Genomic DNA, 17499 nt, shown 5'->3' with positions numbered 1-17499 from the left:
CACTTACACCTACTGGGTTTTGTCTTTTTTTTTTTTTTTTCTCTTTGGTTTCCTTTTTTTCCTTTTTTTTTTTTTTTTTTCTATTTTAATACTTTTGCTGATTAGCAGTTTGGCCAGAGCAAAAGTGTGTGTGTGTGTGTATAGATATATATGGATAAATATATGTATTGTCATGAATTTGTACGTGCAAATAACATCCTTCCTTTGCACAGATAGTGACAAGGAGCATCACGCGTTTCCCTCCTGTAGAAATGGCCTTGTGAGTCTTCGTGCCCTCTGTCCTTGTGCCTCTCTCCTGGAGTCTCCTAGTTCCTCAGGTCTTACCACTTCAGTCTCTGAGGTTTTCAGGGGAAGCTATTCTAAAGCTCGGCAAACTATTAAGATCAGACTCAAGATATAGTTACACAATAACTCTGGCAACTCTGACACATTTCAGCAGCTAAATAAAGGAGAAAGCTTTAATCCTTGTGTCTTTAATGACACTCTCTGGGCAAGTCTGGATGGGTGGGAGCAGCCCTACCCACACTGGCTTTGATGGCACCTTTCAGGGACTTGTGCAGAGCCACAAGGTCCCCCCTGAGCCTCCTTTGCTCCAGGCTCAGCCCCTTTCCCAGCTCCCTCAGCCGCTCCTGGGGCTCCAGCCCCTTCCCAGCTCCGTTCCCTGCCCTGGACACGCTCCAGCCCTTCAATGTCTCTCTTGTTGTGAGGGGCCCAGAGCTGTCCCCAGGACAGGGGTCACCTTGTGCCCAGCTTGGACAGTGTCTGCAGAAATGGTGAATCTGTTGGATCTGTGTTGACACAACTACACGTAACTCCAGTGTGCAAAGCTGTGGAGTTCAATCCCAAGAATATATATACATCAGCTTTGCAGTTAATTGTTAGCTAATTTTCAAGCCATTCCCGCCTTTTGTGCCACAGCATACTGAAGTACTGTAAAGTACAGGAGACCCTGCAGAGATATTATTCCTGCCTCCTAGAAATAACCATCTTCAGCTGAAGCACTCTGGGGGAGGCAGTTGAAACACGGATATGATTTGGAAAATGAGGGCTGAGGCAGAGCTTTTACTCACTTCCCTGCAGCTCAGACAATGATGGTTTTTTTCTGGTGTGTAAGTACCTAATGTATGCACGGATGTTTTCAACTGAATGTTTTCAAGTTGCTTATCTTGGCCTTTGTCAAGGAAATGAGCATTTAAGAGGCGCTACATGTATTCAGGTCCTGAGTCTGTTGCTTAGCCCATAGTTCAAACATGAATCAACATCAACTAAAAATAACAGCACTTAAAGCCACGATCTTCATCTGCATAATGGAGCTTATAAGTTTGGGAGCACACCCTGGTGCTCCTGCTTCCTTCCACAGTGGGAAGCAGCACGAGATGCAAAGTGAGCATGTGTAGTAACAGTAGGTCATGGATAAATATATATATGTGTGTGTGTGTGTCTGTGTCTGTGTTAGGAAAGATATCCTGCATTTTCTTAGCAAATAATTATTGGGAAATGGGAGATCTAACTCAGATTTTCCTTCCAGTCCTGGAGCAGTCTGACTGGAGACAAACAATATAATTAGCGTTATTTTAAGCATATGCTTTTAGCTGTGTACTGTGTAAGGCCAAGAAAGTCCAAGCTGAGCAATTAGCCTTTTAGAAGACTTCTGCACAAACAGAGAGATAAAGGGCAGGTGCTGAAATCAAGAGCTGGTTATTTCTCCCTCAGTCTGTGGGAGGAGATAAATGAAGTTAATATGCCCAGAATGGAGGCAGAAGCCATGGCGTGGAGATAGAGCTGTCTCCTTCGCAGATGAGCAGCCCACAATCCAGGCTCCCTGCTATATTGCAGAAGCTTATTAAAGGCAATTTAGAGATCATAGTGATAGGTGAAAATTGGCCTCATTCTTTCTTTTTCTTTATTTTTTTTTAAAGTTCTCAGTCTGCCTTTCTTCCCTTTGGTGAACTATCTGTACTTTAAGGATTAGGAGAGTGAGAGAAGCGGTACCGTGTCTGGAGCCTGTGACTTATCTCAGGATTTCAAGGGGAGTTAGCCAGCAGATAACCACGCTTCTGCAATAAGTGGGAAAACTTGTTTCAAATGCCAGCTAGTGACTGGAAGCTGACATTAGGTTTCATGGAATGATCACTCTTGGGAGGCCACGTTTAATGTTTTATAAAAGAAAAGTTCCCATTACCTAAGCCACTTAAGATGGAGATTTGTTTTTCATGAGCATTTTCTGAGCTGCTTGTGTTTTTCTCCTACTCGTTTTCTCCCCATGTCAATGAGTATTTTGTCATCAGTGTGCACTCGGTCAGATGTTCTTTGTGTGCTACACAGACGTGCCATTATGCCATCAGCTCTCACCTTTTTGGTATGGTGCAAAATTTAATATTTATTGAAGTGCATTTGAGTTCGATGGGCATTAAAATTTCACAGAATATGTAAAAGGAGCAGAGGTAAAAGCCTTCAGTCTCTTGACAGAACAAGTTTCACTTCAGGTGTTAAAAGCACTTCTCATAGGTTCCCCCTCCTATTAACGATATACATCCAACTCCATCAGCTTCCATTTGTTTCACTGGAAAAAGCTGCTAATCACTGAGGCACCAGGGCACAGGGGAGGAGTAAATTGTCATCATGGTGATGACAGATACTGCCTGGGAGGTGGACCAGAGCAGCTTTGTATCCCTGGCACATCACCCTGGGGTAGAAGCACCAGCACCAGAGTATCAGCTACAAAAAATGTCATGATATTAACATGGTTGTTGACTGCAGTGGCAGTGAATTCAACACCAGATGTCAAGCACAGGTGCTTTGTTAGAATCACAGAATCATTTAGGTTGGAAAAGTCACCCAAGATCACCAAGTCCCACCATTCCCCAGCCCTTCCCAGGCCACCACTGACCCATTGTCCCCAAGTGCCACGTCCATGTGGCTTTTAAATTCCTCCAGGGATGGGGACTCCACCACTAACCCTCTGGCAGCCTATGCCAGGAATTGACAGACCTTTATGTAAAGAAATTTTCCCTAATATCCACCCTGGCCCAGCCTGAGGCCGTTCCCTCTCCTCCTGTCCCTGTTCCCTGCGAGCAGAGCCCGACCCCCCCGGCTGCCCCCTCCTGTCAGGGACTTGTGCAGAGCCACAAGGTCCCCCCTGAGCCTCCTTTGCTCCAGGCTCAGCCCCTTTCCCAGCTCCCTCAACCACTCCCCATCGGACTTGTGCTCATGGCAAATCAGAGAAGAGGAATGGCCATAAAAGAAAGTGCATGTAAAGTCCCCAAAACTAAAGGAGCCTAAACAATCTCTTGGCTTGGGTACTGAGCTCTCTTTGGAAGGATTTTTCTGCTTCTGCAGATGCTCCTCCCAGAGAGGAGACATCATCTGTTGAGCAGTCAGTGGTGCCATCACACCATGCAGAGGGACAGGACGTGGGCAGCCCTGCACAGCACCCAGGTGGCAAAGGAAACTGGTAGTGTTCCATATATATGCACCCTGTTGATCCAAAGAAACTGTCCATTGCCCCATTTCTATTAGAATTGCTCCTGATTATGATTTTTTTTTTTTTTTCCTCCACTGTGCTACTGCTACTGTCCTTAGTCCTGAGTGGTTGTTATTTGGCCACAGCAAGATGCTGGATTCAGGATCCAGACCAGTGGTCTTTAATAATCCAAATTAAACCTTGGGGCAGATCTGTAATTGCTTTAAAAGCTGTGTACAGCTTTCTTGTGTTTGTTTTACTGCTCTAACACTTTTGCTGCTGTGGGGTTTTTGGTGGAATAGTTCACAAGTTAACTCTGTGTGACACTGTAAAAAAGTAGGGACAGAAGAGTTACAGAGACCAGCAACTCATTTACAGAGCTCCAGGGCACAGCACTAAGCAAGAGAGACAGAAAACTTCCTTAAAAAATAAATTCATCCAGTTCTTCCTGATTTTTTTTTTTTTTTTCTGGCTCAAAGGTCAAAGTTCTTATTACAGTGGAAGCTGATTGTGTCTTATACATCCCTCGGTCTGACGCTAGGCAGGCGTCTATAACACAGACTTCCTTTTGCTGACCCTCAGCTGCTGTTAACCCCTAACCTGAAGAAGATCAGATTAGTGACAGAAGTGTAAGAAACTTTTAAACAAAGTGCTTTTTGGGCCTTTCCAGAACACTGACCATATGCTAAGAATAAGAGTATTTATGGATTGTATATTTCTTTCTGACAATTTATACCCTCAATTAAGGTGTCAGACTTCCCTGCTTCCGTGAGCTGAGCTGTGAGTGATGGACAATAACTCATGTTTCTTTTGAAGGCATTTGTTTTAGAGGTCGGCTTCTCAGAGACCTCGAGTAGAGAAGAATATACTCCACATCCCTTGAGAAATATTATTTGGGGTAATCAAAATTCCAGGGGAAAAAATGATCTTGAAAGTTTTGATGGGCTTTGTGGTCAGAAAATAACTTATCATTGTGAAACTGTGAGCAGTTGAAGACATGTCTGCACTCAGCTGACTCTGGCTAATCTTACAGTGGGATTATAAACCTGTCTGTCTGTCTGAGCCAGGGCAAACCCTTATGCAGGTGCTTTTCTATTAATGTAAGCCTGGCTACTTAAATTGGTGAGAATGAGTTGAAACTAAACTGAATGACACCACTTTATAATAAGTATGTCCAAGCAGGAGTTTCTATCATTTAAATCTGTTTAATTAAATGGTGCAAACTTGTGTGTAGGCAAGATCTAAAGTATGTGAAAAATACTATGGAAAAACTGTGATTATTATAGTGCTTGAAGTTAGATACTTGCTGACATAATGCATTGTATGGGAACTCCTGACTTTGTAGTTTGAAACCTTACAGGAAGAAAAATACCTGCATCATCCCAGAAGGGAACAAAAGCTTTGGGGGTTTAGTTCAGAAATAAATACCACCCTCACTTTTAAGCATTAATATGATAATCCACAGAAATATGACTTAAGTAGGAAGTAGGGTTCAGTAGCTAGTTATAATACATAGCATGTTAACAAAAAAATTTGCTTATGTGCCTGGTTGCTTTAACACTGAAAAAGCGAATGGCCAAAGTAAATTCACTTTACCATCTGTGGATTCAAAGTCATGGAATCACAGAATCGTTTAGGTCGGAAAAGCCCTCTAAAATGACGAGTACAACTGTTTCCCCAAGGTGGCCAAGGCCAGCACTAACTCATGTCCCTGAGTACCACATCTGCATGACTTTTGAACACTTAGGTGTTCAAAAGTTTTTGAAATGCGATGACTCCTGTTGTTCCATGGTTAAAAGTGGATTTCAGCAGTCTTTAGAGAGCCTTGTTTGTAGCCATGTGTAATGCAAATACAGCTGATGAGTTGGATTGAATACTAACAACACTTCATTTTCAGAAGCATCCTTCATGTAAAATGGAAGAAATCAGTTAACTTAGAGACTTTAGGGAAAAAGAAATAAATTCTACTGTGGTCCTTAGCAATGTAGTTTGACTTGAAACTTGTGATCCACGGAGCTTCATATTGCTGAACTCAAGGTGTTTGAAAAGTTGGCATAGGCTGGCAGTGTGTGTGAGTAATTTATCAAGCATATTATTTATTTATCAAAGTTTGCTTTAGTATTTTTATATTTAAAAAAACCAAACCAACAAGAATTCTTCTTGCAGTTACCCATTCATCTAAGTGTTTGCATGGATTTGTAAAGATTTGGGTTTCTTTGGTGTGGTGTAAGATGAGTCCCTTTGCACACAAGGTCTTAGTTACAGCTGAGTGTTTTATCTGCTTGAGTGTTGCCAGGCCTAGCAGCAGTGGCACTCAAAACCTCTACCTGGCACTCCCAAGGGGAGTTCACTCACGCTGTAACCAACACCATATTTACATGTTACTCTTCAGGCTGTTTGAAAAGGGGATGTGCTTTCCACCTTTCCCCAGTTGTCTTACAGGTGTGAAAATTATACAGGATTACATTCTTTAGATTATTTTTGTAGCATTATAGGGAAAGGGACAAAAAAACCCCACAACACCAAAAACCACCCCTCAAATTATTCCAGGAAACTAAATTTTTCAAATGTGAACACTTCTGAGAACCCAAACAAGTTAGGTTTGCTTTTACACAGCAGCTGTCAGTCAGTTTTGGGATTAAAACCAGTTTTTTAACTTGAGTTTACTTCAGTGGTTATAAATTCTTTCATGGGGGCGGAGAAAAATAAACAGTAACTTTTGGCATTGTTGACTAGAACAAGAAAAAAACCCAGCTATTTTATTTTGCTTGTCTGCCTGGCACACAGTTAAAAACATACTAATGCTTTTCTGACACCTCCGTATTGAAGAGTAATATAAACATCACTGCAGCATCAACACAGGAAAATATGCATTAACAAACTTTTGAATATCTGATCTTTAAACTGTTTCTCATGTAATATCAGTTTCTTATTGTAAAGCACCCAAAAATCCCTTTGAACAAAAAATAGTAATCATGCTTTCAACTTAGAGCACTTGTATAAAGCTTTTCTTCAGAGATGAAGAATAAACTGAGAACTACAGTCTTGTTTTCTTCCTAGTCACTGAAGCATTCATTTCCATGGGGAAAATCCTGCTTTCACTGGGAAGTTTTGCTGGTGACTCCCAACATTCTCAAGGTTGTCAGGCTTTATCTTCATGCTTAGGAGGTGGTACCAGGCACAGTGCGAGCAGGACACCAGGCAGGCCCCAAGGCTTTGTGAATCCCATGGTGGGGAGTGTGTGGCTCACAGTGACTGGTATTAGGAGGAAAGAGGGACTACTGTTTCATGTTCCCCTGCCCTCTCCCTGATTTCCCTGGCTGCTGCTCTGTGGGGATTGCATTGATTGTGTGGTAGCTCAGAAAATGGAGCTGATGCCATGGTCATCAGCCTGGTGAGCATCTCACCAGGCTGATGACCATGCCATGAAAGCTCTGTTTCTGCCTGTGCTATGTGTGAACAGAGCAGCAAAACTGGGTCTGTGAGCTCCTGACCTTCAGCCATCTCAGCTGGAGTGGATCGAGAGAAGCAGCTCAAGCAGAGGTGGGATGGAGGAAGAGCCTTGTTGGCAGGTGCACAGTCAGCTCAAAGGAGCCGGGAGTGACTCAGGTTACACACACCAAATCCATCAGCTTTTACTCACTCTCATCTTGAATAGTTTACATTTTGTCACCCTTCTTGGTGAATAATTTCTCTTACACAGATTACAATTTAAGTAAGACACTGGTGTCTGAATCCCTTCAGTGTACTTTGACTGCTTGTTGTAAGTTTAGGTTAGATTTTGGGAAGAAGTTCCTGGCTGTGAGGGTGGGGAGGCCCTGGCACAGGGTGCCCAGAGCAGCTCTGGCTGCCCCTGGATCCCTGAAGTGTTCCAGGCCGGGCTGGACGGGTCTTGGAGCAACCTGGGATAGTGGAAGGTGTCCCTGCCCATGGCAGAGGGTGGAACAGGATGAGCTTTAAGGTTCCCTCCAACCCAAACCATTCTGAGATTCTATGATAGAAATACTAATGCTGCAGTGCTGGGCTTTGCTTATGTCAGCCAGCCTGTGGCACTCCATACCTGCAGTCTTATCCTCCTCTTCAATGCCACATCCTGAAGAGAGGAGAAGGAAGACTACTGGTGTTCTTGCTACAGTGTTCCTTGCTCGTTATGCAATGCTGTGCATGGAGTCGTCGCGGTATTTGGTCCAAAGAAGACCAAAGAAGGTCCAAAGAAGAGGAGATCTTTTTTGTATCTCCTTCACATGTTCCCGCTTTTCTCATTTGAGGTTTAAAGCATGCATTAATTAATGTGAGTTAAAGTCAGGGAAGGAGCAGCAGGAACAGGGAGTTTGTTTGGTCTACGTGTGGGTGTTATGTCTGAAATAGTGCTCTGGTGTTCCTCCAAAGCCTCGTACCTTGTTTGCAAACCTGTGCAGATAGTGAATGTAGAGGACTGTCATTCTTTTATGCCATTAGCTTGTGTTTTTCACAGCCTTGAGCAGAAAGCACCCAAGATCCCAGCAAAGGAATGAGTAATGGTACTGTGATAAAGGACAGACTCAACCAAGTGTCTTTGGCATTTTCTTTGGGAGCAAGAAAGAATTTATCCTGGGCTTTCCAATGAACTAGAACATGCAGTAAAACTGGATTCAGACACATTGAGAACAAGCATAGTATTTCTTTAGCTTCCCCACCTTCCCATTTATTATTTTGTTTACAGCGATGGGATATTGTGCATCCCAGTAAACTCCAAACCCACAGTACTTTCTCCCTGTCACCAAGACATCTGGTTGTGTTGGGGGAGCTAATCAATTGCAGACGTTGTTGCTATTATAAGCCTGCAAGCCACTTGAAAAGTTACCCAGGATTTTGGTAATGAAGGGCCTGAAGTTATTATTTGAGCTTTTTCTTTTTTTTTTTCCTTTTAACTTCCCTTCAGGGGTCATCAGACTGGCAGTACTTTATTTTTTTTACAAGCTCAAATTTTAGACTTTTGGAAGTTCAGTTCTGTGTGTGTCAAGCTACTTGAATTTCCTGTAAAAATGTTGGAGTTGTGAATTGATTTGTAATAATATGAAAGTGAACAAACATCCAGGTCAACTCTGTCTTAAAAGTTGGTATTTAAATAGATCAGAAACTCAGGGCTGAGCTTGGGTTGAAGCACATTTGTCATTTTGCTATTAGAGTTGATATTTGCTGTTAACATTCAGTAAGACTATCAGTCACATTTATGAAGATAACTTTAAAAAAATCAATTCGTAACTCAAAGAACGGTTTAGAACTTGAGAGTGATGTTCAGCTCTGAGGTGACGCACCCTATAGCTCCAATTGAAAACCCCTCCTTCACAGCCTCACTGATGCCAAAATCTAACCAATAATGAATGATTTATCATTCTGTATTTGGCTTTTTCCTGTTGGAAGGGTGGGGGAGAGATCCTCAGCTCCAGAATACCGAGTCACTCCTAGCGCTTGGCTCTGAAACACATAAACAATGCAGACTATTACAAGTCCCATCCCAATGCCTGTCTTACACGGCCATGTGTTCTCAGAGTTCCTAGAGCCTGATGTCAGGCGTATGCTGGGGCTGGTGTGTTTTCTGGGGGCTCTCCCGTGCGGCCGAAGTGGCTGTGCCGCAGCCTGGGCTCGCAGCGCAGTCTGGCAGCACCGGCGATCCGCTGGTGCCGCTCGGCTGGGCGGCGATAAGCAAAGAGACAGTCTGGCTCCTTCCAGGAGCCTCTCGGTCATGTCTGAGCACTCGGCAGTTCCCAAAGCCTCTGGCTGACTTTTCCCTGTGGGCCGTTCATTTATCAGGAAATGGAATTGGTTACAGGATTTCGCGCGCTGCCAAACCTCACTGACGAAATCTCAGAATTAGGAAGAATATATTAACTCTTTGTGCCTGATGCTTGTTTTTAGTGCTTTTGCTGAAAAACAGCCAGGTTCCTTCCTACTTTTAAGGGTTTGTGAAAATTGATGACACACTCTCACTCTTTATGAATATACTCCTAATGTAGGATAATTTTGCCTGTTACATTTAGCTCTCTGCATCACAGTTACCACTGTCTTTATAAGTATTATTTTAGGGAAATTGAATTATTTTAGGACAGTTGAATTATGCTAATGAGAGATTTGCCTACTGAATTCAGTGTATTCTTGCTTCAAAAAATGTCTTCTGAATTAGAGGAGTGAAAATTAAGATTTATTAAAAACATAAACAATGCTTTGTTGTTTAAGGGAGGCTTTAAAGCCTAAGTTATATGTATAACTTATACATAACTTGTAGGAGCTTAACCAGAATTGAATAGAAATATGTCTTTAATTATGTATATAGGATGACAACAAAAAACCCAAGTGCATTTCTTTCTGAGTGTATTGCTGGTTTTGCATGCAGTTAGAAACCCAGCTGTGTAATAGCAAGGTAAACACCACTCTTTTAAGATGCTATTTGGAGGTCACTGTCTTTCATTATGGATCAAGTTTTCAGCAACCTTTAAAAACCAAATGCACTTTTAAAAATGCAGATGCGTATTTTTTTGAGACTTGCCAAACCCCAGGCTGCTCTGAAGTTTACAGGCCAGAGCTGGTTGTCAATCACAGAATCATCTGGGTTGGAAAAGCCCTCTAAGATGATCAAGTCCAGCTGTTCCCCCAGCCTTGCCAAGGCCACCACTGCCCCATGTCCCCAGGTGCCACATCCACACGGCTTTTAAATCCCTGCAGGGATGGGGACTCCACCACTGCCCTGGGCAGCTGTGCCAGGGCTGGACAACCCTCTCAGTCAAAAAGTTTTTCCTAGTACTCAACCTAAACATGAGCAATTTCTCCATTGTGCAAGTTGCACTGAGAAATAAAGAGCCATTTTGGTTTTATTAATTTATTTATATTGATAGGAGGTAGTTCTAGGGATTTTTCATTTCTCCAGTGGTCAACATCTGTCTCTTAAGACCCCCTCTTTTTGTCCCTGCTGAGTCAGCTGAGCTCACTCCTCTTGCAATACTGTCTGTGTGTTTAAGTGGGGATGCAGAAATGACCATTTGCAGGTTGTCTGCTGGTGGATGCAGGTATCTGTTCCTGTATCACTTGAATCATTTCAGTCTGTGCGACGATGTGTTGCACTGGGAGCATGTCTCTCGTAACACATCAGTCTGTTTTAATGCAATCAATAGTTGTAACCTCCCATGTATGAAATTAATAAGCCCAGAGGTAAAGCACAGTGCACATATGGTAATTATTATGTCTGGAAGTGGTTACTGCATTAATTGATAGCAGTAGCAAGTAATGCAGTCTCACTTAATTTCATTGCTTCTTATACAAAAATCCCGTAAACAGATTTTTTGCAGTCTAATATGGTAGAGTGTTTTTTCTCCTTTTAATTATGAGCAAATCACTGTGGAAGTATTTAGAGCTCTCTTAGCTCATTTAGCTTCATAGCAATTTGTGATCCTTTGTTCCTTAAACAAAAAGTGGCTGTAAACAGCTGATCCCCAACCTGTGAGAGCACCGTGCAAGTCTCATCTGCCACTCTGTGAGACATGGTTGGTGTTGTAGGATCCACCTGGGGCTGGTGCCAGGTGAGGGACCCTGCTCACAGCCTGAGAGCCTGAGCCACTGCAGAGGAGGAGAAGTGGGTGAGTTGGCCTCATTACTGACATAACTGAGGCTCGTAAAATTCAGATGTTTTCCAAGTTATGTCTGCAGCTCAAGTTAATGTAAAAATATTACAAATTTAGCATTCCTTGCTTTTAAAAAATTGTGGTTTAGTAGTATAAATACAGTTTTCCATTTTGGAGCAGTATGTCATAAATACTCCTGAGGATCTCATGTTGGTCCTTTCCATTGTGAACCAGGGAACCCAAAATAGCTAAGAGCTGTACATGCTTGGAGGTCCCTCATTCTGTCAGTGAGAGGCTGCTGATGACGAAGGCCATCAGAGTGCCAGTAACACCCAAATCCACTTGCATTATATGTTGAAAAATGAGTGAACTTATCATGATCCCAAAAAGACCTTTGCTGTCAGCTGGGGACGCTCCAAATAGTTTGGACCTATGGTTTGGGTTTAGAACCAAACCAATGGTTTGGGTTGAAAGGGCTTAAAAGCCCATCCAGTGCCACCCCCTGCCATGGGCAGGGACACCTTCCACTATCCCAGGTTGCTCTAAGCCCCGTCCAACCTGGCTTTGGACACTGCCAGAGATGGGACAGCTACAGCTTCTTTGGGAAGTCTGAGCCAATGCCTCACCTTTCTTTAATGCTTGCTTAAGATCTTAATTTTCTTGAATACATACAAGATAAAGGACTGTCTGAAAATAGACTATTTTGGAGTAATAGGAACTAAAATTGAATCGTATGAATGCAAATATAATGTAGGAAAGCCTTACATGTAGGGTTCTCAGGAGCACTGGCGAGGGTTTCACTGGCATCAGGGTTATGGTGACAGTTGTAGTTTTAAAATCAAATACATTACCTGTTTTTATTCTCTCCTTTATGTCTTCCTTGTAGTTTGGTTACAGTTCTCTAGGAAAGATGCATCCTGTTCATACAGACTGCTTGTTTATCTTACTGGAATACAGGGAAGCACATTTCATCCCAGAATGAAGGAATGCATCAGAGATGGGTGTTGCACAAGAATCCAAGGTAGCTTGGGAGGGTGGTGCTTGAGTGAGTGATTGGAGTACAGTGATTCTGCAGTTCAGGAATGAGGTGCATTGGCCAAGATGAGGATGAAGGGTGGGCTAGCACAGGACACTCCTATTCCCAAGCTGCTGTCTGCATGGAGACTAATATTTACATGGAGGCTTAATGTCTGTCCCCTCCACCCCTAAAAATTATCCCAGTTACCTTCTGGAAGCTGCATTCTGGATTCAGTCACTTAATTCCCCAGTCATTGCTTTCTTTGCAAAGCTCAACAATTGTAGTGGAATGAAATCACCTTATTCTGAAGTTGCCATAGCTGCTTCCAAAGAGCTATTCCGTATTACTGTTATGCAAGTCAGTCTCCTGCAGAAGGCTGGACAGCATTTTGGCTATCCCAAACCAGTTAAAAAAAAAGAAGTTTCAACAAAAATGTGCAGACAGCAAGGTCCTACCCGCCCAGTCAAGACTACCATGCACTAGGTAACAGTAACAATTGAATTGTATAAATGCAAATGTAATAACATTAATACAATAATATGTACTGTGATTCTGAGACTCACTTCTTCAAACCAGTAAAAATGAAAAGGGGAAAATAAACCACTTCTAGGAGCAGGTTGATCAGCAGAGCAGTTTCTCTCCTGTGGTTGTCTTCATCTTGCCATCACTTGAGTTCCCTTCACTGCTCCACAGAGCTGTAACTGCAGTCACAGCCCTGTACCCAGCTGATCTGAATGTCTCAGCCTTGCCTGTGGCACTCTGGAGGTTGTAATTAACTAGCTCCCATTAAGGCAACAGATGAAAATTCACGCAGTTACATGCAAAAGCTTTAGTAGATGAAATAGTGTCTTGTAACAAGAAGTATTCAAGGAGGTTTTGTTTCTTTTTTTGCCCAAGACAAGGATAAAAGTTTTAAACTAAAAGAAGGTAGATTCAGACTAAGATATAAGGAAGAAACTTTTTATGATAAAGGTGGTAAAGTACTGGTACACATTGCCCAGGGAAGTGATGGATGCTCCATCCCTGAAAGTGTCCAAGGCCAGGTTGGATGGGGCTTGGAGCAGCCTGATCTGGTGGAAGGTGTCTCTGCCCATGGCAGGGGGTGGAACTGGATGAGCTTTAGAGGTCCCTCCCACACCATTCTGGGATTATATGACTCTATGAAATAATTATGTAATTCTTTATGCTACCTGTAGAGAGCAGAAAAATATTTCTGTAAGGGACACAAGGGAAGTCTACTGCAAAGATCTTCTCCTTCCTTGGATCAGAAGAGTCTGGTTGTGTTCTACTGGTGACACAGTCAGGGTTAGGGGGACCCCTTAGCATCTTCATCTCACATCCAGTGAAAGGTGCCCCAGCTGGTTCTCACCCGTGAGGAGGCTGTTGGGCTGTGATGAACAGAAACCATTGCTGTTAGGAGTCAAGTTTTGGAGGAGGATAGTATAACTGGTGACATTTTCTAACTGTCATACATGATGAGGAATGTTTGCCATCCTGTTGCTGTCCATACGGCAGATCATCCTTGCACAAGGCAATAAATGGTGAGGGGCTAATGTTAGGTGCTCTGCAAACTTTGTGGAGGGGAAGGGTCAGGAGATGACATAGAAAGTCCAGTCACTAAAGGGAGCATGGATTGGCAAAAGAGCTCAGTCAAAGATTTCTTTATGCACAGCTGAAGTCTGGCCTTTCATTGCAATGTGAAATAACCAGAGAGGGTAGCAACAGGCTCTGATTTTTCCATGTGAGCTCTTGGGACACTGCACTGGTGTCCATGCATCTATTTTAACTTACGTGTGCAATTTAAAAATAAAGAAATAGTCCTTAAATTGAATTTTTCAGTGGCACTCAGACAGGGTAATTTAAACCAGAAGAAGAATGTTTAGACTAGATATTAGGAGGGAATTCTTGACTGTGAGGGTGGGGAGGCACCGGCACAGGGTGCCCAGAGCAGCTGTGGCTGCCCCTGGATCCCTGGCAGTGTCCAAGGCTGGGTTGGATGGGTCTTGGAGCAATCTGGGATAGTGGAAGGTGTCCCTGCCCACGGCAGAGGGTGGCACTGGATGGTCTTTAAGCCCCCTTCCAATCCAAATCATTCTACAATTCTGTGATTCTCTTACTTTATAGGAAGGAAGGGCACAAGTAAGAGACTTCTAGCAGAAGAATTTAAACTTACACAGATTCTAACATGAAACAGTCTTTGTGTATCTGTTGTTTGACACAAGATATGTTAGATTGGCTGATTTCACTAGTTTAAGGAAGCTGCTACAAGAAAGAGATATCAAGTACAAGGCAGAAAGCAAGCGCTGGAGAAACAGGAGGATGAGAAAGCAGTGTGAGAGTTCCCAAGTCGCTCCCCGTGGTAACAGAGCTCTGACCCGGGTAAACAACTCTCTGCACGTGTACGTTTCTCAAAGCTACTTCCATTCTGCTAAATGCTGGCCTGCCACATCATTTGAACTCTGTTAACCTTTAAGGATGATCCCATTTTTTCTGAAAGAGAGCACAGAGGAGCTTCCCTGCCCAAAGCTGCAGAGCTTTGGCTTTGCAAGAGCTTGGCAGGAGCCCCACACTCATGAGCAGCCCAAAACTCCCTGTCCAACACATCTTACAGGAGGGCTCCCAGCCAGAGCCCGGCCCCTGCTCACTTCAGAGCTGTACAATTGCTCAAGCTAAATAACATTCCCCAAGTTTCCCTCCCTAGAAAGCCTCCCTATACTTTTATTACGTTTTTTGCTGTGACTAAATCTGCTTCACATGTGTTGTGCAGCCTCCCCTTTCTTCGTTGCATATGTTGTGAGTCCAATGAAAAGTCCAGTGCCAAAGGCACTGCATTCGCATGACATGTTGTTTCCAAATATCTTGCAACTTTGGTCCAAGTAAAGTAAAATTACACTGAGATGCCCTGACCTCTTTCTTCCCCTGCTCAGTTGAAAGCTATTTCTAACCCATGTGTTCCTTTTCTACTGGAGACCTTCAGTGTATAAAAAGTTGCATTTAAAATGAAGTTATTAGTTTCTTTGATTAATAAAGCCCCACATTATCCCCCCTCCATTAAAAAAAAAAAAAAAAAAGGCATTAACCACTTTTTAAATAAAATGTAAAGTAATGTGGTAGAGGCCAACAACTTTGTCCCAAAAGGTGCACATTTTGATGAGTTATGACAACTAAATACAGGATAAAGAAAGAAAAAAATCATGTAATTCCTAATTATAGTGATCCAATTGCTCTTCAACTTTTAAGGTTTAGCTGTCTTTTCTGAATTAGTCTTTTGAATTAAGTTTCCATAACATGTGGCAGATTGGAAAAACAGTCCTCAGAAAATTTCTGCCCTGGTTGACAGATGAACTAGATAATGGAGTATAATCTCTTCCATTTTCATGATTTTGACACATTTTCACTTCTGTGTGTATGTTTAAATCAAGGAATCAAAATAAGTTTGAGTACAGAATATAAATCCCAGACGAAATTACAGCTTTCATTGCAGTGTTGGGTTAAACGTAAACAGCAGAAATGTTACAGATATCTTCTAATTAAATGCATAAATCAGAGAAATGTCTCAAATGTTTACAGCAACTGCACCAAGAAGTGAGAGTGAGGAAGAGATGTACTTTGTCAGCTGATGGCTGCCTCCACTGTATTCCCATACGGAGTTTAATTTTGTCACAACCTTTGGTACAAGTTGCAAAGCTTCTCTCCAGTTGATTTAAAGGCTGTTTGCTCCTGCTGAGGATGATTAGTGATGGATAAGATATGGCTTTTTCCTGGCTAAGCAGGGGATTTCTCACGTCTATCAGCATAGAGGGCAGCTGGTTTAGGTCACCCTCAACTTTTTTTGTAGCTCTAAATGTTCTGGAGTATCAGATGATGGTATTGAATCTTAAATTCACGTGGATTTAGGCTGGTTTTATGATAAGGTTGTAATGCTAAACCCACAATCTGTTGAACTCACAAACAAGGCTGATTTTTCTTGAGTGTGTCCTCATGTTGACTCTTGTACCCTAACAAACCCTACCGTGCTCACTTCTACCCAGGTTTTCTCTTTGTCCTATAGGTTGGAAAAGCCCTCTTAGACCATGGAGTCCAGCCATTCCCCCAGCACTGCCAAGGCCACCACTGACCCATGTCCCCAGGTGCCACATCCACGCAGCTTTTAAACTCCTCCTGGGGCGGGGCAGCCACAGCTTCCCTGGGCAACCTGGGCCGGTGCCTCACCACCCTCACAGCCAAAAATTCCTTTCTAATATCCCATCTAACTCTGCCCTCTGGCAGTTTAAAGCCATTGCTCTGATGTTTTAAACTGTGGGGACAGCAAGCAACCTGTGGCTCATGAGCCGAGTCTTGAGGACAGTGTAGCAGAAGGGTGAGAATTTCCCATCTTGATCATGCTGTAGCAGCAGCATCCAAAGCTTCACAAGGAAGATTTCCCTTCCTTCACTGCAGTGTGTGAGCTATCAAAAACCACACCAAAAATTGTTTTTATGGATGGGAAACCAGAGGATTATACTGGGTAGTTCACTGAGGGAAGGTCTCCTCGAGGCTATGAGAGACTGGCAGCTCCAAAACATAAAAGGAAATTTTGTGTCTTTGGAGTAGAGTGGGAGGAGAGCACAGGCCTTAAACTTACATGTTGTCCTTGGTGTGAGACCCACGAGATCCAAGGGGTGCCTGTAGTTCTGAGCACAGAGTCAGGCAGCAAAACTTTATTGGAATTCCTGGGGCTTATCTGCCCCACCAGGACTTGCCAAGCTCCATCCTCCTGAACTAGGACCAGCAAAGCCTGATTGTTGTCACCAAGGTGAACAATCCTGGCCTGAATGCACAGGGAAGAAGGGGGCAGATATGTTCAATAACAAAGGGACATAATAGAATTTATGAAAGAATTCTCCAGTCGGAAGTGGGGAGTTCTCTAGAGCTGTTTGATTCATGTCCTAAAGACAGTCTTTACTGTCTTTACTTTAAGAATAGGTCTTAATACAGATAAGGTGTCAGTGAAGGCAAACAAATCTGGAAATGCTGCATCTAAAGCGTAGTGAAACAGAAAACACAAGCACTTTTCATTCATTATTGAAACAGCAGCTCACTTGGGGCCCTTCTTCAGATTGAGGTGATTGTTTGCAGTAGAAAAAAAAAGCAGTTTCACTATAGGAGAGTGCTACTTTTTAAGCTGGTGGCTGCCGGATGACGCCAAGCATGCAGATCCCTTTTGATTGCAGTCAGCTCCTGACTCCCTGTACTCAGACAGATAAGGAGATGCAGTTGCCCAGGTTCAAGATTTGTAAAAATGTCTTAATACTTGAAGGAATCCTTGTCCTACTCATTCTCACCCTTTCTCCTTTCTACACACTGCTTGCCTCTGTCATTGATAAAGGCATGTTTTCAATAGCTAATTTGAATTTGCTATCACAACCTTCATTAATACAGTG

The 17499-nt window shown here is 42.9% G+C and overlaps 1 protein-coding gene across 2 annotated transcripts in view; it reads left to right on the top strand.

Moving 5' to 3' along the window:
• Positions 1 to 17499, top strand: part of DYM (dymeclin) — a 211736-nt gene that overhangs the window by 179477 nt on the left and 14760 nt on the right. The gene's annotated exons all lie outside the window — the stretch shown is intronic.

The sequence above is a fragment of the Coloeus monedula genome, assembly GCF_965178545.1.
Source record: "Coloeus monedula genome assembly, chromosome: Z".
Lineage (NCBI taxonomy): Eukaryota > Metazoa > Chordata > Aves > Passeriformes > Corvidae > Coloeus > Coloeus monedula.
Note: the sequence above shows the minus strand (reverse complement) of the source record. Positions and strands in the feature narration are given on the sequence as shown.